Below are 22,834 nucleotides of genomic sequence, written 5' to 3'. Positions count from 1 at the left end.
GGACTCTCTCAAACTTCTACAGGTGTTCAATAGAGAGCATGCTGACCAGTTGCATCGTGACCAGTTGCATTGGCAACTTGAGCGCACAGAAGTGGAAAAGACTGAAAAAAGTTGTAAACACTGCCCAGTCCATCATCGACTCTGACCTCCCTACCATCAATGGGATCTATCGCAGTCACTGCCTCAAAAAGGCTGCCAGCATCCACACCATCCTGGCCACTCACTCATCTCCCCGCTGCCTTCAGGTAGAAGGTACAGGAGCCTGAAATCGGTAACATCCAGGCTCAGGAATAGCTACTTCCCCACAGCCATCAGGCTATTAAACTCAACTCAATCAAAACTCTGAACATTAATAGCCTATTGCACTTTATCTGATTATTTATGTGTGTGTGTATATATATAATCAATAGTATATGGTCACACTGATCTGTTCTGTATTTATGTATGCCTACTATATTCTGTTGTGCTGAAACAAAGCAAGAATTTCATTGTCCTATCTGGGGCACATGACAATAAACTCACTTGAATCTTGAATCTTGAATCGGCCTGCCTACATTACTGGCGTTGAACTGAACTACATCTGCACTTGGTACCTCAGGTCCCAGCACCCCAGACTTCCCTGCATATATGACAAAAAATTAAACACAATGAAAGTCAGATACCTGGCTAGTAAATAAAATTAACTTCATCCAACTGGATCTAGTGGCTATATCAGAAAGCTCACTTTAATTTGAAAAATCAGTTTGATTTCCAATCCTTCCTCACATATCATTTACACACATTGACAATCACACCAGCCAGAATTCACCTCCTCTCCACGGTGTGTTGGCTGTTACTGTACCTTCTTAACTATCATCAAAAGCAGTTGTTATTTCTTTAGTTGAATGCAGGCATGAAAGATTTTAAGTACAAGTTCAATATATCATAATAATTGTCTCCAGTGAAGTTAATATTAGCTCCATGAAAGCTATTGGCTACCACAGCTGAAGTGATTAAATGGGGCTATGTTAGGAATAATGCCAAAGTATCATGAATTGTGAATGAATTGAAGTAGGCCAGAAACTGCAACCGGCTGTACAAGTCAACACGTCTACACTATCAATCACGTCTCTTGACAGACCAAAACACTGGATGTTGCAAACTATAAAAATACATCTTGTGGGAAAGCTATAGGCGTGAGAGAGTTAAAGTTTGTACCATAAAGCTCTTCAGTAGATAGGTTCTTTCAGTGATCCCGGCATAGTTTTCTGCTGGATTAACCTTTAAAGTCCCCCAAACTGAGTACTTGGCTCTTCCCCTCCCCCAATCCTTTGGAACTGTGTGCGCTGATCAAACTTAAAGGGGAAGGACCTTCAGTCACAAAGGTTACAGAGATAGGGAGAACCATAAAGTTAAATCTAGCCAACAATCTCTGTTTTGAACACAGTAAATGGTGCCAGACTGAATCAGAATTGTAGTATTAATGACATAGCAAGTCAACAACACAGAGATCCATGAAAGGTAAACCATATTGAGTGAGCATCATTTGTCCCTCATTGAGTCAGAATACTTTTACAGAGACAACATTTTTAGATAGAAATTCGGAACAATGATACTTCAAGATGAGTGCTCTATAATTGCCACGGACAAGTTTACTGCAGGCCCGATTTCTGAGCTGTCCCACTCAATGATTCCATGTATCTATTGTAGACGATATAAAGGCGTCAGACACAGTGGAGCAGCTGGTAGAGCTGCTGCCTCATCGCCAGAGGTGTGGGTTTGATCCTGACCTCGGGTGCTGTCTGTGTGGAGACACTAGGTTTCCTCCGGATGTTCTAGTTTCCTCCCACATCCTATAAATGTGCAGGTTTGTAGGTTATCTGTAAATTGCCCCCTGGTATGTAGGGAGTGGTTGCGAAAGTCGGATAACATAGAACTAGTGTGAACAGGTGATTGATGGTCAGTGTGGACTTAGTGGGCCGAGGGGCCTGTTTCCATGATGTATCTTTCAATCAATTAGCCAACATCAGCTATTGATAATTATGTATTGTTATTGGCCCTTTCTCTAACCATACTGCACTCAATATTACATGCTCCCTGGTATGTACAATACCACATCCAACAATAAAGATTCATGGTGAGACATAGCATTTTGCACATTCGGGAACTGGCTCTTGGCAAAGATAGTAGTGAGATTCACCTTCAATCCACCAGAGCTGCCTTTATCCAACTGAGGAAATGGGCATTTGAAGATCAAGATCGTAAACCAAGTGCAAAGCTCATGGAATTCAGAAAATAAATATAACTGTAGATACTGGAATCTGAAACAGCTGATCAAGAAGAATTAACTCAGCTGATCAAGAAGCATTAATAGAAAGAGAAACCAGTTTACGTTTCAGATCAGGGACCCTTCTTCAGAATGTTAATTGGTTGCCCACAGGTGCTGTTTGACTGGCCGAGTTCTTTCAGTATTTCCTGTTTGTGTTTCTGACTCCTGGGATTCACTCAGCAACCATGAGCACTCAAATTGGAGAAGGGGCACTGAAGATGGCTTTGAGAACCTCAAGTCCATGAACACATAGAAGCCTAGTGTAAACAGTGGAAAGATTGCACCACCTCACAAACTACTCATCCAGTCAGACCCTGCTGCCCCCTCTGTGGCAAGGTCTGAGATTCCTGGACTGGCTTCATCAGATCTAACAGAACTCAAGCAAAGCAAATTATCCTCAATCCCGCGAGACTGCCTTTGAAAAAAAAGTAAGAAATGCTATAGACAGATCATCATGACGTTTGTGGTCCAGGGAAGTGACATCTTGTTTCCACCAGGATAACAATGATCTCGGTTTCTCAGAGACAGAAAAGCGGAAAATTAGACAGTGTCAGATTTGATACTAAATCTGTCACTGTTAAATGTTTCTTTGTCTATATATTTGTTCTTGAGTAACTGACTGCAGGATTGAATTCATCATAGCAGCTCCATTGTTGAAAATAATCTGCCAACACTTCACACTTTATCTTGGAAAGCTTTTAAAGTAATCCCATATCATCTGTGCATAAGTATAATTCACCACTTGAAGAACCAAAGGTGAAAGTAACATAACACTTTCTGTAACTTTGATATAGTTCACTCTCTCTGTGACATAGTCCTCACTAATTCAGCCCATTATAACCGGCCCACAACATTTACATATCACACTGTCTATAACAGTAAATGCTCAGTAATGCCTACAACAATGCACTCATCATAAACCAGCAATCTCTACAATGCCAAGGAAGGAATTGCAGATGCTGGTTTAATCCGAAGATTGACACAAAAAGCTGGAATAACTCAGAGGGTTATTCCAGCTTTTTAACATCACCCATTCCTTCTCTCCAGAGATGCCGCCTGTCCCGCTGAGTTACTCCAGCTTTTTGTGTCAATCTCCATAATGCTCTCACTTAAAAATTACTTCCTGAATAAAATTCATACTGCACTATTCTCCATCACTTCTGTTATAGATTCACAAAAATGATATATTCCTTCTTCTAATACTCTTGCTAAAACGATGTATAACAGTTACATTGTCTTCATAAATTTTCACGAGAACTGCTCACTTTCAGAAATATCGTTCTTCCTTCCCAAATGCAGAAATTATGTGCACATTCTCTATGATGCTGCAGTAATTTATACATCCCCCCTTTAACACTTGTCACTGTATGACCTTCCTCTGGGCACACTTACAGAAAATGGTGGAGCATAAATCTAACTAGTGGTGGCAGGGTGTGCACCGTGCTGACAAAAGGAGGAGTTAGTCTGTTCTTACTGTAGGCTTTGCAGCTCAGCAGTTTAGAGCTGGGGCCCTGCCACTGAATCTGAAGGCTCTGCTGTAGAAAAACATGGTGCAGAAGCAACAGGAGTGGCAGGAAGTGCAACTTTCAGCAGCAACCAATATTTATGCAGAACCTAAGAGTTATACAGTCACACGGTACAGAAACGGGCCATTTGGCCCAACTCGTCCATGCTGGCGAAGATGCCCCATCTAAGCTAGTTACCTTTATCTGACATTTGGTCCATATCCCTGCAAACCTTTCTTATCCATGTATGAGCCCAAATGTCTTTAAAATGTTATTATTTTACTTGCCTCGACAATTTCAGCTTTATTACAGCTTGTTCTAAATACCCACCAGGTTCCTAGTATATCACTCTCATTTCATTTTAAACCTATGCTGTTTATTATCATGGGCTCTATCCCTGCTGCTACAATTCCCTCACCCACTCCACCTCAACTTGCCAACCCCTTCCCCACATCCTGATTACAATTCCTTAGTCTTCATTTGGCCGAATAGTAAAGCTCCAACAGGTATGGGTCCCAACCAGGCTTAGAGCCATTTTCAACTCCATTCCTCCAGTCTGAAGAAGGGTCTCGACCCGAAACGTCACCCATTCCTTCTCTCCAGAGATGCTCCCTGTCCTGCTGAGTTACTCCAGCTTTTTGTGTCTATCTTCAGGTTAAACCAGCATCAGCTGTTCCTTCCTACACATTTCAACTCCAACTCCTTCTTCACTTTGGGTTTGCGCCCTAACTATACATTTTTGTTCTCAAAGTTATGCAATGCTTCTTCAGTTCCACCAAGGGTCGGGGTAAGGGTGTAATTTAAATTTATAATGTGGAACTCAGAAGTGGCTGTTGAAATACCAGTGCCGCACCCCCTTTTGGATGTATTAGAATGTCTAGTCATCTGAGTCTGAATTTAACTCCAAAAAATGTTTGTATAGAGATTCAAAAGTGAGTCATAACTATTAGTGAACTCAGTGACACTCATTTCAATTGGAGCAAAACAGAGATCACTGCCCACATCCGTTTTTAGTTTGATATTCCAAACTAAAGGCCCTCAATCCATTTTTCCAATCGGAATGTTCAGGGTCAGTCCCTAACAGGTACGAATGCTGACTATGGTTATTTTTCATCTGGAACTCCGTGCCCCTATCATAACTCTCACTGAATTCAGTTCACTTATCACCTCTCTATCTATTGGTCTACTGTGTGTCATGCTCTGGCAACACCTTGATTTTAAAATTCCATTCTCTGTGATCTAAAGCCTTCTCATAACCTCGCTCCTGCCTAGCCCCGTGCTTTCTGCAACCCTACAACCCTCGGCAAAATGTAAAAGTCTCCAACGTTACTTTCTTGTGCAACTTTTTATTCTATTCACAGGATACAGGTGTCGCCAAAATACATTTATTGCTGATTCCTTTGCTGCTTGGTCATTTCAGAGGGCACATTCTTGTAGATCTGTAATCACATATAGACCAGGCCTGTTAAGGGTGGCAGATTTCTCTTCAGAGAGTCAAATAGGGTTCTGGAACCGTACCGTGATTATATGGTTACTATTACTGAGAAATAGGGCCATGGAACACAGGAACAGGCCCTTCATCCCACCATATCCATGCCAACCACCATGTACATATCTAGTTTTGTAATACCAAATACCAGCACTTGGTCTATGGTCAACAGCTTTCCATTCCAAAGTTTTACTTTGTGGCCCTGAATTTAAATTTGCCAGCAGCTGTGGTGGCAACATGACAATGCACCCATAGCTGAAGACAACGCATGCCCGAAGCATTGCTACAAATAATTAACGTTTTACTTTTCCTTGGGTTTTCTTAGGTCTTTAATGGTGCCCAGATATCAGGGCATCCGTGTGACAGAGACAATAAAAATTGGAAGACCAGCACAACAATCTTTTGTCAACAGCACTCAAGCATAAAATAGCACCTGCCTTGGAGAGTATAAGAGGTGCATAAAATGATAGCAGTGCTTCAGATTACTTATTAGTGATAAATAAAAATGTATTCTGAGTAAATCCTTGAAGCTGGTGTAAAACTTGCTTTAGCTCTATTGCTATAAGGATATCATCTCTCAGTGCATACTAAGGCTGTTGATAGATTTGGGTGAAGGTAATTTCGGGATAACAAAGGACAGAACTGAATGTGCTTCAACACCACATTGATATGTAAGCAGGGTAACAAGAAGAGGCTGTGATTTTTTTTCTTGCTGGAAGTGTAAGCATTCTGTGGGTAGAACAGCCCACTGTTGTGATTCATAGTTCCCACCTGAAATACAGGGTTTGGAGATTATTGCTTCTTTAAATAAACATGTTCTTAGAGAACTCAATCAGGGGTTTAGCAGTTGAATGCTAATATCTGTGACCAATCAATGCCCCCTCCAGCCAAAAGGCAGGATCCTTAAATTCTGCTGCGCTACAAGCAAAATGATCAATGGTGTTCTCCTTTGTTTTTATGTAAACATTGGGTTTTCCATTTAGTTCCCTCATTAAGTAGAATTTGTAAAAAAATAATAGCAGGAAACTACTGAGAGCACCGTCCTCCGTAAACTGAATTCTGGCATGGAGTTGAAAGATATTGACATCTAATAAGTAGGAGTTGGGAATCACAGCAGAATAGGAATAGACAGTCGTTGGTGCCATGGATTATAACTAGACCATTTGCATCCTATCAGTTTGTACTATGAAAGTTCCTTGTCATTTACAAACTCCTGAGTCAGGCAGAGCATAGTTAAAAGTAAAGGCATGTTCGACTTTGTCCTCCCAAAAATACCGAGAGTGGTGAGTGCCTAGAACTCGATGTCAGGAGTGGTGGTGGAAGCAGGTATTTATCGAGGTGGTATTTATGAGGCTCTGAAATTGGCACAATGCAGCGAATGGTGGAATATGGGTCACATGCAGGCAGAGATTAGTTTAATTTGTCATTGTATTCACCACAGACATTGTGGGCCAAAGGGCCAGTCCCTATGCTGTACTGTTCTATGTACTCTGTTCTATTTGTTTTGACTGTATTAACCATCAGTCAATTTGAGTGTGATACTAGTTGGGAATTACTGGATGCAGTAAACACAAGCCCATTGAGGAACAGAAGTAAAGCCACCCAAGTTAATTTTATGTCTAGGAAGGAACTGCAGATGCTGGTTTACACCGAAGAGAGACACAAAATGCTGGAATAACTCATATGCAGCATCTCTGGATAGAAGGAATGGGTGACGATTCAGGTCGAGATCCTTATTCAATATCAACCTGAAACGTCACCCATTCCTTCTATCCAGAGATGCTGCCTGTCCGCTGAGTTACTCCAGCGTTTTGTATCTATCCAAGTTAATTTTATATTGTTCTTATTCTCTACTAGAGAGTTGTTAACTGGAATTCAACTAATTTCTTACAGGAGGTGAGAAATCAGTGAAGGGTAACCAATGTGGTTCATGTTCCTGCTGGTTGAGATACAGCATTGCCACGACTGGAGAGGATAAAAGAAGAAAAAATGGTTTAAAAATGCGTAGAAAGTGCTAAATCTGTCCTCATAACTGCCTTGATCAAGGAATGGGGTCAAGGAAAGAGCGTTCACGTCACGGCCCTGTTTCCACCAATCTTTCCACCACCACGCACAAGATGCACAAGAAGCGACAAGACAGACACCATTGTATACAGATGCTGAGAAGTGTGTTCAGCTCTGGCTGAACAACTTCTAATCTTGTATGTGGACTCGATAACCATTTTGATTCACCAAAATTCTATCAAAAATCCCAGTGAGGCGACAGATCAGCAGAAGGCGGAAAGTTGATCGATCCCCTTCTTTCAGTATCAGCCCAAAGTAAAGATGAACATCATTGGGAAATCATAATATTATGAGTTACAGCCTTCATAAAATCCATGTTCTGCTTTTCCATTGATTGTAATACCTTGACATACATTGTGATCCAGATGTTTTACATTGAAAGGGTTCCCACCAGGTGATAATCGTCCATCTTTAAAATAATTCCACGTCTCTTATCTTATTATTCACAGCGAGTCAAATATCACTCTAGGGCAATTGTTATGGGGGCGTAGAAATGGGTAGAGCTGTATGTTTGGACTGTAGGAATTCAGAAAGAAGTTTGTAAAAGATTTCCTCAGATGTTGCAGTCAATGAATTTTGATTAGCTGTGGCAAACTGGTCTCAATCTCAGCACTGAGTCAGAAAGTAGAGACATTAAGCAAATATTTTGCATTTGTTTTCACATTAGAAGGCATAATAAATGTAGCAGAAATAGAAGGGAACCAAGGTCTTAAACAAACTCAGGAACTTAAGTCAATAACTCTCGGGAAAGCACTGGAGATATTAAGGAGACCAGAATCAAATAAATCCTCTGGACCCAATAGTCTGCATTAAAGAGTTGTAACTAACAGTAAAGGTAAAGACTATTCTAAAATTCCTGAGACTCTGGAATAGTTCCAGCAGACTGGTAGGTAGCAAATGTAGCACCACTATTTAGGAAGGTAAGAAAGAGAGAAAAAATAGTGAACTGGACAGGTTACCTTACCATTAGTTCTGAAAATGTTGGAATCCATTAGTACGCTGTGTTAACAGAATAGTTCAAAAATAGCTGTTTTCAATTTTTGGACCAGGGTCAAAATAGTTTGTGAAGAAAACATCATGTTTGATGATATAACCAGAATAAATAAGAGGGAGCCAGCGAAACCCTGCATTTTTATATGTTATGATACCTAACAATAAGTCAATATAAAATATAAGGATTCTCTGGATTGGTGGCAATGTATAAAGCTGAATGGACAAGGGACAAGTGAGTTCTTTTCAGATTGCCAGACTTTCACAAGTGGGTTGATATATTGTACTTAATATTGATATATTGGACTCAATGCCATGTACAACTTATAATAGACTTTAATGAATAGAGTATAATGTCTAAATGTTTTCAGCTGATGGAAGTGTAAGTGGTAAAGTGAACAGTGAGAGGGATGCAGAAAGTTTTCAAAGTGTACAGAAGTGAGAAACAAACGAATGACAATTGGCAGATTAGAAATGAGAAGCTATTCGCTTTAGTAGAAAGAAAGGAAAGGCAGAATAATTTTTAACTGGCAATAAATGGTAAATGTTGCTGTTCAAAGTGATCTTGGTACACCAATTCATGAACCACAAATAATAATCATACAGGTATAGCCACCAGTAAGGTGGCAGATGGTATCTGCAAGGAAATTGGAATACAAGAGTAAGAAAGTTTGCCGGAGCATGTTCAAAATTTGTTGAAGTCACATTTAGCATAAAGTAGGCCAATTTAGTTTTATACCCAGAAAAAAAATTGCCTTGCATTCCATGCAGTGTATGTTCACAAGATTGATCTTGGGATAAGGGATTCGTCCTCTCAGGGAGTGGAGTTTAGAAGAATGAGAGATGACTTTGTTGAGACAATTCCTTTTATCCCTTTAATCTATGTGATAACACAAAAACCAATGGGAATTATGGAAATGCTGGGCACCATTAAGCAACACAGGAATGTAAGTAAATAGCACAGAATAGGCTATTGTCAGATGTTCAATGCTGGTTACTTTTCTTGAAGCTTACTGTCCTTATCAAACCTAAAATACACACAGTAAAGATATCTCTGACACCTCTCTCCCTTTTTTGTTGTATGTCTCCATCACAGGGTACAGGCTATCACCTGACATCAACTATAAACCTACCTACTGCCATGGTTATCATCTCTTCTGTGTACCATAGTTCTGCTCTTGTTCCCCCTCCTCCTAGATGGAGCAAGGATAGAGTTCCCCTAGTCCTCACCTTTCGCCCCAACAGCCTCCGCAACCGACGTGAACCTGTCTCACCTATAAAGACTACTAGGTGTACCTGGTTGGAGGCAAGGGGGGAGGTATAGGGACAAATGTTACATCTGACATTTCTGACATTTCCGTCACCTCCAACATCATCCACCACCAGTCACATCCTCATACCTCCACCCCTTTCTGCTTTCCACTGAGTTTGTTCCCTCCGCAACTTCTTGGTTTGCTCATCCTTTCCCACCCGAACCACTTGCTCCCCAGGTACTTTCCTCTGCAAACGCAGAAGATGTAGCACATGTCCCTATTCCTCCTCCCTTGACTCCACCCAGGGATACCAGCAGTTTTTCCAGGTGAGTTAGAGTTTCACAAGCACTTCCTTTAACCTCATCTACTGCAAATAGTGCTCCTGATGTGACCTCCTGTACATCGGCGAGACAAAGCATAGACTCTGCAACCCTTTCACTGAACACTTGTGCTCGATCCACCACGGCCTACTAGATCTCTCAGTTGCTAACCATTTTAACTCCCCCTCCCATTCCCACACTGACCTATCTGTCCTGGGCCTCCTCCATAGCCAGAGTGACGCCACTAACAAACTGGAGGAACGGCACCTTATATTCCACTCGGTTGGCTTACAACCTAATGGTATGAACATTGAATTCCCTAATTTTAGATACCCCCCCCCCCCTCTTCTGCACCTATATCCCCCCTCTTCCCCCCACCACCCTCCCCTGTGCCCCATCCGGACTCCCATCCATCACCACCCCCACCACTTTAACACTTGCTGAAATGTCAAAAATAATCAATTCCCCGTTTCCATGCCTATGCTCACAACAGTTTAAAAAAGCAATCCGTCTGACATTACAGAGATCACTAATGCTTACCTGAATTATGTTTGTCCCACAAAATCAGACTATGTCTATGATGATAAGCTAACTGATCAAAGATAGGTGGGTAGATGATTGTGACTTGAGACATTGGCGCTATAAATAACAAAGTACCCGATGACTTCTTTGGTAAAATGTACACTTCTTGCGCACATCTCAGTAAATCCTCCTACGATATGTGTTATTTTCAGATTCCATGTAAGTGAGGTGATATTCAATGAGATCCATCCTCTTTGGATGTGCTACAATTCTAATTCCATCCGTTTCTGCTGCTTATCCTCTTCCATGATAATGGCCCGTAAGAAATTGCCCATTGTACTCCGAAGAAGACTTCACTATTTATGAGATGGGGCAGGAGGGAGAAATCTCTCATCAGTATCTACAGTAATTGTCAGCACCAAGTTGAAGGAAGTCTATGCCTTGTTGGCTGTAATCAATTGAACTTTGATGCAGAACTCTGTATGGCTGCAGAATCCACATGTATTTCAAAAGACTTTTATTGTTTTACTAGACCAAGAGCTCCCCAACGCAATATTGCATCACTCACCTGTTCCCCCAATGCAACCCATTCCCCCAACAATCACCCCATGTGTGGGTCGGGGTCCGGGGGCCGGGGGGGTGGGGTGAATCACCCCGGTGTGGGGGTCATGGTCCGGTGCTGGTGCAGTGTGGTCAGTGACTGGGTGGGTAGAGGGACCAGACTGTCCCCAACTCTGCTGCAGCTGACTGGGATGTTGCCGGGTTTTGTGTCCCCGTGTGTCCGGTGGCCGGACAGCGGTGACCCCAGGGGGAGAGTGAGGGCTGTCCCGAGGGATCCGCTCCTTCCGCTGCTTACACCGGGTGTTGTTTGGTGCTCATTCACCCTCCAGCCCCGGGCGGTCGTGGGCAGGGACTTGCCCTCAATCCACTGGCACGCTGCTCAGTCACGACAAACATTTGTAACTTCTCTCTGTCTGTGAGCGGCAGTGATGATGGCGGTTTTTACCAGGTAAGAACGTATGTATTGCATGTGTGGTACTGCAGAAGGCTTAAGTGACTCCGTGCATCACCTGCCTTGCGAGTACATTGTGACTCATTCGGATTTGTTGTTGGAGCGCTGGAATGCCCCTCACTCCCGGAGTGGGCCGGCCTGCCTTGTGAGTGCATTGTGACTTCATTAGGATTTTTTTTCCCAAAATTGTTGAGCTTTTGGGCTGTTTTTAAAATGTCAACGATTAATAACCGGAAATTGAGGTGGAAATGCGACTGGAGATGTTTATCGCCACCACGGGAAAAATGTGAATAGGGTGTGTGAGAATGGGAAGGCTGTGGTCTAGCGTTTGGAAGAAGATAGCAGTTAACCATTGACACAGAGACACAAACAAGACTTTTAGTTATATAGAGATTATATGTCATATGTCCCAAAACGGAACAATTACATTTTTACCCGCAGCAGCACAACAGATATGTAAACCGTACTCAGTAAACACCAGAATAAACAACAAAAAAATCAATATTTCTAAAACTAACAAACAAACAATAAAAGTGCAACGATAAAAACAATGCCCCCAAGTCTATGTAGTTCGGACCTCATTTGGAGGTTGTAGTGTTTAATAGCCTGATAGTTATTTAGAAGAACATGCTCCTGAACCTAGACATTACAGTTTTCAGGCTCCCCTACCTTCTTCCTGATGGCAGGGGTGAAATGAGAACATGGCCAGAATAGTGTGGGTCTCTGTTGAAACTGGTGGCATTTTTTAGGCATTTCTGATGCAAAGACCAGTTATCCTCACCTGATTTGGTACATGGATAGGTCAGGATTGGAGGGATATGGGCCAAATGCAGGCAGGTAGGACTAGTGTAGCTAGGACATGTTGGCCAGGTGTGGGCATGTAGGGCTGAAGGGCCTGTTTCCACGCTGCATCATTCTGATCACTCTAATCCTGACAGCCAATCATAATTAGGAATCTAGCCTATGCCAGAATGTTTTTCAAATGTAAAAGCAGGAAACATGAAACTGCAGCGAGGATAAATGAGCTCAGTTGATTTTCTATGGATGGACTACAGAATGAGCCAAAAAGGACTGCTGGAATTCAGGGAGACAATTTTGTGGCGGCAAACCAATGTCCATTTTGCTGCCAAAAATGATTTTCACCCTGGTCGGTCATGGAATCCATGCCAAAAACACAGACAATCCCAGCCAACTTGCTCCCTATGTTATCATGAAGAGAATTGAATCACTGTTCCCTCGACAGATATGAGTTAGTCCATGCTGGAAGTGAGGTAGGAGGAGTAAATACAGGTATTAAATCTCCAACACATCATTCTCAGACATTATCGCCAACTCTAACATGATCCCACCCCTCGTCATATTTTGGAGCCACAGGGAATTGCAGATGCTGGAATCTCGAGTAAAACACTGAGTACTGGACTAACTCAATGGGCCAGGAGGCATCTTTGGAGGGATGCTTTTTTAGACTGATTGTAGCAAGGGAGAGAAATCTGGAAAAGAGGTGGGGGTAGGACAAAGCTGGCGAGTGAAAGGTGGATAAGGGTGAGGGGGGGTTGATTATTGCCAGATAGCTGGAGTAAGTGACAAAGGCTAGAGATGAAATAGATGCAAGGGGTGTCAGATAAGGAGAGAAGAGGAGTGAAATATAAAGTCAGAGGGAGGGATATAGGTGGAAGGGAACAGAAGGGAAGGGACAGGACAGTGGGGAAAATGATTAGGCACCAGAGGGTGGAAGTGCGGCATAGGAAACAGACAGGGGGAAGGAGGGATGGTACTTAAGATTGGAGAATTCAACACTCATACCATAAGGTACTCGAGTGGAATATGAGTATGAGGCACCGTTCCTGCAGTATGCATGTGGCCACCTTCTGATAATAGCGGAGAACCAACACAGAAGGGTCCGTATGGGAATGCGAAGGGCAGTTAAAATAATTAGCAACTGCGAAATCCAGCAGGCCTTGGAGGATTGAGCCAAATGTTGGGTGAAATGGCTGCCTTGTCTATCCTTGGTCTCATTAATTCAAGATTCAAGATACAATTTAATTGGCACATGTACCAATTAAGGTACAGTGAAATTTGAGTTACCATACAGCCATACTAATAAAAAGCAAAAATACCCACAGCACATAAAATAAAGTTTAACATAAACATCCACCACAATGGAAGCAGCATTCCTCACTGTGATGGAAGGCAATAAAGTTCAGTCGTCTTCCTCGTTTGTTCATCCGTGGTCGGGGCCTTTGAACGGGGCCATTGCCGACAGACCGAGGTTCAAACCCTCTCGTTGGGATGATCGAAACTCCAGCATTGGGACAGATTGGAACATGGAGCTTCCAAGTCGGCCGCATCTTACTGGGGATCGCTGCTTCACGGTGTTAAAGTCCAGTGGGGGAAGGATCGTCAGTGTCGGAGCTCCAACACTGACGATCCTCAACAAAAGATCCCGGGCTCCGCGATGGTAAGTCCGTGCCGCACCCACAGCTTGAAGCTCCGGGCCGGTCTCCAAGAAAGGCCGCACCACTCCATGTTGCAGGCCGGAGGGGGGGTGGACGGAGATGCAACACAGAAAAAAAATCACATCTCCGTCGAGGTAAATGACTGGAAAAAGTTTCCCCTGATACCCCCAGCACTCCCCACATAAAACATACCAAGAGACATTAAAACAAACAGAGAAGCGACAAGACAGACAGCTGGCGAGGCAGCCATTACGGGTGCCGCCCGGTGTTTCTACAGGCGCTAGCCGGTGGACCTAATGTAAGGTAGACCACATTGGAAAGATCAAATGCAGTGGACAAGGCTTGAAGAGGTGCGTGTGAACCTCTTTCACATCTGTCCCAGCACCTGCTCCCTCACCCACATCCAGGGACCCCTCCAGGTGAGTTGGAGGTTCCCATGCACCTTCATCTGCCAAACAATTTCCCTCACCTGTAACCACCTATCACTCCCGCATTGATGCAATTTGATCTTCGTTCCATAACAGATACAGCCTGCACTATCCCTCTTGATAGATATCACCCAACCTCGGATCCCGAGTGTCTGACAGACACTGCTCGAACAGATACAATGTATAACAAAGATGCATGAATGGATAGCAGCACTGGGAAAGTATAGGGAACAAACTTTCTCACCAACACAGATGTTGAAAGAAGGAAGACAAGGTGTCACTATAATACAATAAAAGCTTCATATATCCCTTTTGCTTGGTTATAATTGCAAATGACCTTTTATGGTCGGTGTTCCGGTGGTGGCGACCTGAATTCGGGGCTCGCCTGCGGGCCCAGTGGACGACATCGTCGGGAGCTCACAAATCACAGGTTGGTGACCTGTTTTACCGGGGCTCCCGCAACTACAGCTGCATCCGCTGGACTGGAGGGCGGCAGCTTCGGCAGCTTCGACCACCCCGGGCCACGGAGCTTGAACCTGCCCGTTCGCGGACCTCGGTTGAGCCGCGGGACTGACTTACCATCACCCGGCGGGGTCACAACAACGGAACCCTGGATCGCCTCAGCACAGAGGGAGAATGGAGGGAAGAGACAGAGACTTTAAGACTTTTGCCTCCATCACAGTGAGGAGGTGCCTGGTGAACTCACTGTGGTGGATGTTAATTTGTGTTTATTGTGTGTTTTTGTTATTTATTATTATATGTATGACTGCAGGCACAACATTTCGTTCAACCCAAAAGGTCTAAATGACAATAAAGGAATTCAGATTCAGATTAAGGTTAAGATGTTTTTTTAATTATAGAGGAAAGGTAATAATGTGTTATGAATCAGGGATGAATAGGACAGTGGGTTGTTTGATAATACATGATAAATCTGTGTTTGAAACATTTATGCCTAAATTGTGCCCTATTTCAATCGCAGTCAAGTCTACCATGGAATGTTAAATGGAATAAATGGGTTGGCAATGACTGGTACCACTGGTCTGGCATAAATATTGTACAAGGACAGTGACTAGAATGTCAGCCCACTCATTCAATATGAAGAGATCCAGCAGAAAAGGTGGGAAAGGTGGGCCACCGATGCTTCATCTGCCAACCCGTATCTCTACTCCATCCCCCCACGGGCCTCCACCAGAGACTATGCTGACCCTCATTTCTCCACCGCCCACCAGCGGGCCAGGGTCCCTCACCTGAGTTCCAGACTCTCCACCAGGCCCACAACCTCCAACGATGCAGACACCGACAGCACGTAGTCTGACTCTTCTGGGTCCTACTGCTCCCCGCCTCCTACAGGGAACCTCAGTAGTGATGGGTCTTCCACTTCCCCCTCATTTAACCAGGTTACCCTGACCACACCCCTCCCATACAATAGTCCTCTCGCCCCCCTCCACTCTGAACATCCATCACCCCCCCACCAGATCTCGCCTCGACCTTTGTCCACTCCTCGGCCCTTCTCTGACCCCCAACCCCTACCCTTGTCATGTCTTCTCCATCCCTCCTAACCTCCCAGTTTCTGATATGGAACGACCTGTGCTCAAGAGAAGCCTCACCTTCGTTCCCCTCCGCCCCCACCGCATGGGCCCCAACTATGCCTGCTTCTTTGTAGGGTATGTTGAACAATCCCTGTTCCAGGTGTACATGGGCCCAGAACTCTATCTCCATTACATTGATGACTGCATCGGTGCTACCTCCTGCACCCATGCAGAACTCATGGACTTTATCAACTACACCACCAATTCTTATCCTGCACTCAAATTTACTTGGACCATCTCCGACACCTCCCTCCCCTTTCTTGATCTCACAGTCTCCATCACAGGAAATAGACTATTGACTGATGTCTATTACAAATCCATTGACTCTCACAACTATCTCGACTACACTTCTTCCCACCCTGCTTCCTGCAAAGACTCTATCCCCTACTCCCAATTCCTCAGTCTATGCTGCATCTGCGCCCAAGCTGAGGTGTTTCATACTAAAACATCCCTCTCTCAACATAGATGAGGCCCTCACTCGTGTTTCCTCGGTACCCCTCAGCTCCGCCCTTGCTCCCCTCCCCCTAGTCTCAACAGAGACAGAGTCCCCCTTGTCCTTACCTTCCACCCAATCAGCCATCGCACACAACAAATAAACCTCCAAAATTTCCTCCACCTCCAACACTAGCCATAGTTTCCCATCTCCACCCCTTACAATTCCCTCTGCCACTCCCTGGTTAACTCACCCCTTCCCACCCAAACCACCCCCACCCCAGGTACCTTCCCCTGCAACTGCAGAAGATGCAACACCTGTCGCTATACCTCCTCCCTCGACTCTGTCCCGGGACCCTGACAGTCCTTTCAGATTAGGCAGAGGTTCACTTGCACCTCTTCCAACCTCATCTACTGCATCCATTGTTCAAGATGTGGACTCTTATACATCGGCGAGACCAAACACAGACTGTGTGATTGTTTCGTGGAACATCTTTGCTCAGCCCGTCTGAACAGACGCAAATTGGAGGAACAGCATCTCGTATTTCGCTTGGGCAGCTTACAGCCCAGTGGTATGAATATTGATTTCTCTCACTTCAGGTAGCCCCAGCATTCCCTCTCTCTCTCTATCCCTACCCACCCAAGTCGCACTAGCTTCTCATTTTCACCCTACAAACAGCTTCCTTTATTATTGTAACTTTTTTGCACATCTTTCATTCATTGTTCTTTATCTCTCCACATCACTGTCTATATCTCTCGTTTCCCTTATCCCAAACCAGCCTGAAGAAGGGTCTCGACACGAAACGTTCCCCATTCCTTTTTTCCAGAGATGCTGCTTGTCCCGCTGAGTTATTCCAGCTTTTTGTGTCTATCTTCGGTGGGAAAGTTCTGTTTTGCTTGAGGGTTATCTCAAATTAAAGAGCGTTCCGGGCAAATTCCTGTCCATTTGCAGAACGTGCAAACAAATACAAATGAATCGTAGCTCAAAAACAAGGTGTGTCTTTATTCATTGGCTCCTCACAGACTGCACTACAGAACTTTTATAAACATTATGGCATCCCAGAGAACATTTAGTCACGTGATGCAAACCTTAAAGCAAAATTATTGTTTACAGACGATATTTCATACACTACATTCCTTTAGCATTTTTAAAGAAGAAATAGAATAGAAGCACAACATCAGCCACCCTCTACTCTTCCGGCAATGATTCATATATCTCAACGAGGATTCCTGCCATTTCTTCTGTAGCTTCCCACAGTGTACTTGGAGATATCTGATCATGTCCGATAGATTTATCTACCTTCAAATATTTTAAGACACCCAGAACCTCTTCAACACTAATAGGGATTGTGCTCAAGACATTACCATTAACTTTCTCAAATTGCCTAGTCTTCATATTTATGCTTAGTTTAGTTTAGTTTAAACTTTAAAGATATAGTGTGGAAACAAGCCCACCGAGTGCACACTGATGATCGATGGTCAGTTCACACTAGTTCTACATTAATCCACTTTTGCATCCACTCCCTACACATTCGGGGCAACTACAGATTCCAATTAACCTACAAACCTGCACATCTTTGGGATGTGGGAGGAAACTGGTGCAACTGGAGGAAACCCCGTGTGGTCACAGGGAGAACTGTAAATGGGTCGATTGTAATCATGTATGGTGTTCCTGCTAACTGGTTAGCATGCAACAAAAAGCTTTTCACTGTACCTATACACTGTCCATGTGACAATAAACTAAACTGGACTGAAAAAAAACACATGCAAACTCCACACAGATAGCACCCAACGTAAAAACATTTGTATCTACTTCCAGCCTCCACCTGCTTTGGATCCTGTCCCCCTGAAAATCTAGTTTAAACCCTTCCTAGTGACACACTTGTAAATCTGCCTGCCAGAATGTTGATCAGGGGCATTGGCTTATTGGGAGAATGGAATCATTTAAGTAGGAGCTAAAGGGCATTTTTTACACTCAGAGGGTAGTCTGTATCTAGAATGAGCTGTCAGAGGATGGTAGAGATGGGGATATAATTATGACTTTCAAAAGACCTTTGTACAGATATATGGATAGAAAGGGTTTAAAGGGATATGGGCCAAAACCAGGCAACGGGACTAGCCCAGAATGCCAAGTTGGTCAGCATTGACAAGTTGGGCCCCAGGGCCTATTTCCATACCGTACAGCTATACATCTATGTGACAGGACTGCTGCACCCACAACTCTCTGCAATTTGTTGTGACCTTAGTCAAGACTGTTGTCATACTGTTATGCGTCCTGAAGAAGGGGTTCGACCCGAAACGTTGTCTATTTCCTTCGAGTCTGAAGAAGGGTTTCGTCCCGAAACGTTGCCTATTTCCTTCGCTCCATAGATGCTGCCTCACCCGCTGAGTTTCTCCAGCATTTTTGTCTACCTTTGATTTTCCAGCATCTGTAGTTCCTTCTTAAACACGCATCCTGATTAGTTGCTTTCTGTGGTTCATCTTTACAAAATTGAGATAATTTGAGAAATTGATCCAATTGTCTCTGGAGACATGCCGAATTATTGCACTGGTCTCACGATATACCAAGGGCATAGATTCTTTGATAGCACTCTCACGATGCACCTTGCAATACCTCACTACACTAAAGATAACATTCTCATGTCACTTATAATTAGTGTTGCCCTTCAAACTCTGTACAACTTAAGAGTTATATTCCTGAATAAAACACATTTGGTTTGACCAGCGTGGACTGCGCCATGCAGACAAGGATAATTTCCTGTTGATATTAGATGATCTCAACTCGGGTGGCCTGGGAATGATTGGGCTTTGGGAGAGCAATCAATCAAAAGGGTTCTATCCCAGATAAAAACCGGATCAGGCATGGGACCAGCAATTAGAAACTTGTTGGTGCTTGCTGTCTTGGCTCCGGGAAGAGGAATTAGCACTTCGAGGAGATATCTTGAGGCAACCAGTTCAGTCAAACAGTAACTTAATTGAACATCTCCTTTCTGGGAGGTACTGGAGTGCAGCCAACACACCAACTAGCACCCACTACAGGAGAGGAGAGATACGGAATAAAAGAAAACTGAAAGTTAACACACAAATTACCCAATCAATACATTTGATCAAACGTCCAGGTTGCCTGCAAGAGTGAGCAGTGGGGGGTGGGAAATGTTTTCAAACCAACGTTTTGCAGTGACATTACAGAGAGAAAACTGACACGTTTATGTATTTTTCAAGTGTAACCATCCTCACAACTCTCCTAAAGTCTTAGAGATATGCAAAGAATTATCTCTTTGTCAGTTTCTCGAAGGGTCACTGTGTTTTATAAATGACTGTGTACTGTAGCAGAAAGCAAGTTGTCATTGTTGCAGCCAGGAGCCTGTATTGAAAAGGGTTAATCCTATTCTCCACAGATAGGACAAACGCTACCTTTTCTCCTTCTCGTGTGTGAAAGGATTGTACTGCGGAGCTGGGGGGTAAGAGGAGGTGCCGGGAGATTGGAGCCACCCCTCTCTTTCAGTTCCCTTTAAGAGCTATTGTTAACTAGGAGTGAGTGAGAGATGGAACCTTCCAGTAAACAGTGGGTGTAACGCGAGAGCTGCTAATTGAGATTTCTAATGCTGCTGACCCCTTAAGGGCACAGGCTCTGGCAACCAATGCTCCAGTATCTTTGCTGGCAACTCTGACTCTGTCAGACAGCGTGCCCAGAGAGAGAGGGAGAGAGAGAGACTGACTGACTGGGGTGCTTGCTGTGCTCTCTCCATTCCCTCTGGTGTAGAGTGTGAGTGCACACTACACTGAAACTGGACAGTCCCGTTACCAGGACCAGCACAGCTTTAGACTGAAATACCTTCTCTTATGCGTTCCAAGTGTGTTTGCGCAGTAATCAACCAGAAACATCCCTCCATCCGCCGAGATCTTTGTGTTGTTTACTTTTGGATTTAACTGTGCAGTGCAGCACATTTGTGGCGGCCAAGGTATGCAGTCTGGAGGCTCGCGTAGGTTGTTATCAGGTACTGGCGACTCCTAACCCCACCAACGGTTTACAAATCGCTTAAGATTTTTGTTTCTTTGCTGCAGTGGTAATATTTCACAGAGATCGCTGCCACCAGCGGAGGAGTGAATATTTCTGGGATTCAGCGTCCAGCATTAAGCGAGTTAGGGACAGAGATTGGAAACTTCTTGGAGCACAGACTCTTCTCGGTGCCGTTGTGCCCATTGCTGTTCCCCTCTCCCTGTGCATCGGTGCCACCCGCCGCACACTCGCACAGGTGACTCTTCAGATGTGCTTGAAACTGTGACTCGTCCCGCCCGATGCAAAGGTACTTGAAGAATTTCTGGAAGCCTTTATCCTGGCACGGTGTCCCGAGGGGGACGGCAATTGGCCGGGTTTAATCGTGCATCGTCACACGAGTACCTTGATGGAGTGAACCACTGTGGAGCAACCAACTATTCTAGCCCAGCACCGAGCCGTCACATTTTGTCATTGTCCAGGGACCGCTCACAAGACGCTTGTAGAGGTAGGCTTAATGCAATGAGCAAGCTGGGTTGAAGTTCTCGTTTGTGTGTGATTATATGTCAGTGTTTATGTACTTGATTGTCGAGGTTGTAAATGGAGATACATATGTGCAGACTGAAACCTCCTGGTCGCTGTATTATAAACTCAGACTAGACGACGATCTATATAGCAGAGTGTGACTAGCCGGCTATGTTGTGAGCGCATGATTCTCAAGGGCGGATTGACCATAAAGATTTCCCTCCGAGTGCTTCTATACCATAACCCAGTATTTTCTCGTCCGCCGATATTATTGCAAAAAAAAAAATAAAATAACTAGGGGAGTATCTCCGCCTGGTGAAGTTTCAATTTGTCAGTGTTCAGTTAACAGCCATGTAGTGCCGTGTGGCTGGCAACATATAGATAATGTCATACTTTAGTGATTCGGTTTTGGGATCGAAGTGCAATGGGAAAGAAAGAACAAATCAACAGAATCTTCATATTTAGGCACATAAAAGATATGTCATACAGCACGACAGCACAGCAGGGATCATTACACAATTTATTGAAAGAGCGTGTAATCCAGTTCTCAAACCATTGCGATGTGCATACCCGAGCAGTCAATTTGACAGATTTTGATTGAAGAACAGTTCTTTTTTTAAATATATTTTCTAATTACACAATCCAGTCATAAAATAGTGACGTTTCCATCATCTGGTAACTTGATGTAATTTAAAACAGGGTTGCCATAAGAAATCTAAAACGTGAGACAGCATTAAATTGGGAAGTCTGAAGAAGGGTCTATACCAGAAACAGGACCTAACCCGCGGAGTTACTCCAGCAGTCTGTGTTTTTTTTTTGTAAACCAGCATCAGCAGTTCCTTGTGTCTTTAAAGTGGAAAGGTGAGCAGTTGGTTCAAATAAAATATTTTTGACATGGTTGACTCCTCCTTTGATTCATAGATTAATTCCACAACTCAATGATAGTTTTAAGGAACTTGCAGAATCAAATGAGTTTCAGCTAATAACCACAAAGCTATTTTTTTTCTGATTACAGTTGATTATTTTTAAAAGCTCCCAACTTCACATCATTATAATATCTAATTATTTCCAGAATGATTCCAGGATTTTATGTCACCACTGTTTTATTTTAAAAAAAACTTCATATGTTGGACATTAGTTGAATTTCCTGCTGTCAGTCTTATATACACAATATATTTGTTGCATCATCTGCATTTACTTCGGTTACACAGAAATATTACTTCTTGGCTGAACTTCCGTGGCCATGATCTAAATCATAAAAATGTGTCTATCATGATTTCACAGTAATAATACTTCCTGGCTGTACTTTCACCCCAAAAGCTGTGAGCTAGTAATTTGAATACCACTCTGTGAATAGGTCTCATTGCAACATTGCTTATGTAGTGCTGATTCATTCCCTGCACAAATCTGCCCCCAAAATCTCATAACTTGTTTGTATATATATTTATGGCCTTCCTTTTCTCGCTTTAGTTCACGAGGTCCCAAATCTTCCTCTGTTCTATCAGAGAGTTCTAAGTCAATTCTCAGGAAAATTACTTTAATGAAGGAACAATAATGTAGTTTTACAATAGTCGCTGTCTTGCATTGAGAAGTTAACTCAAAACGGTCAGACCGAACTTAATGAGATAGGGTCATTTGGAATTTAATGAGACGATGGGTATAAATCAAGAATCTCTGCTTCTTCAAGGTACTCGCAGAAAATCAACTTCCTTAGAGGAAGTGGATAGACCCCATCAGAGGCCAGGAGTGGAATGACGCTTCTTTCAGTGCAATTTACTTGCTTTCTAAAGGTACCTCCAGTGGGGAAGTAAATATAGCATGTGTTCTTGTATCAATGTGGATGTTAGCAGTTGTAGTGAGAGAGTCTGTTCCAGGTAACGGTAGCACCTGCTGTTCAAAAATAAAATGAATGCATTAAATAACCAAATAGGGATACAATGCATT

General features: G+C 43.5%; 1 protein-coding gene across 1 annotated transcript in view; it reads left to right on the top strand.

The window, feature by feature from the left end:
- The first annotated feature begins 19,884 nt into the window (after nt 1–19,884).
- LOC116978502 (fibroblast growth factor receptor 4-like) overlaps nt 19,885–22,834 on the top strand; it is a 56,440-nt gene continuing 53,490 nt past the window's right edge. Inside the window, exon 1 of the mRNA XM_033029679.1 lies at nt 19,885–20,873. The gene's annotated coding sequence lies outside the window, so the exon portion shown is untranslated. The remainder of the gene's footprint in view (nt 20,874–22,834) is intronic.

Source organism: Amblyraja radiata, chromosome 11, assembly GCF_010909765.2.
Source record: "Amblyraja radiata isolate CabotCenter1 chromosome 11, sAmbRad1.1.pri, whole genome shotgun sequence".
NCBI classification, from domain to species: domain Eukaryota; kingdom Metazoa; phylum Chordata; class Chondrichthyes; order Rajiformes; family Rajidae; genus Amblyraja; species Amblyraja radiata.
The sequence above is the reverse complement of the archived record's forward strand: the minus strand, read 5'-3'. Positions and strand labels throughout refer to the sequence as shown.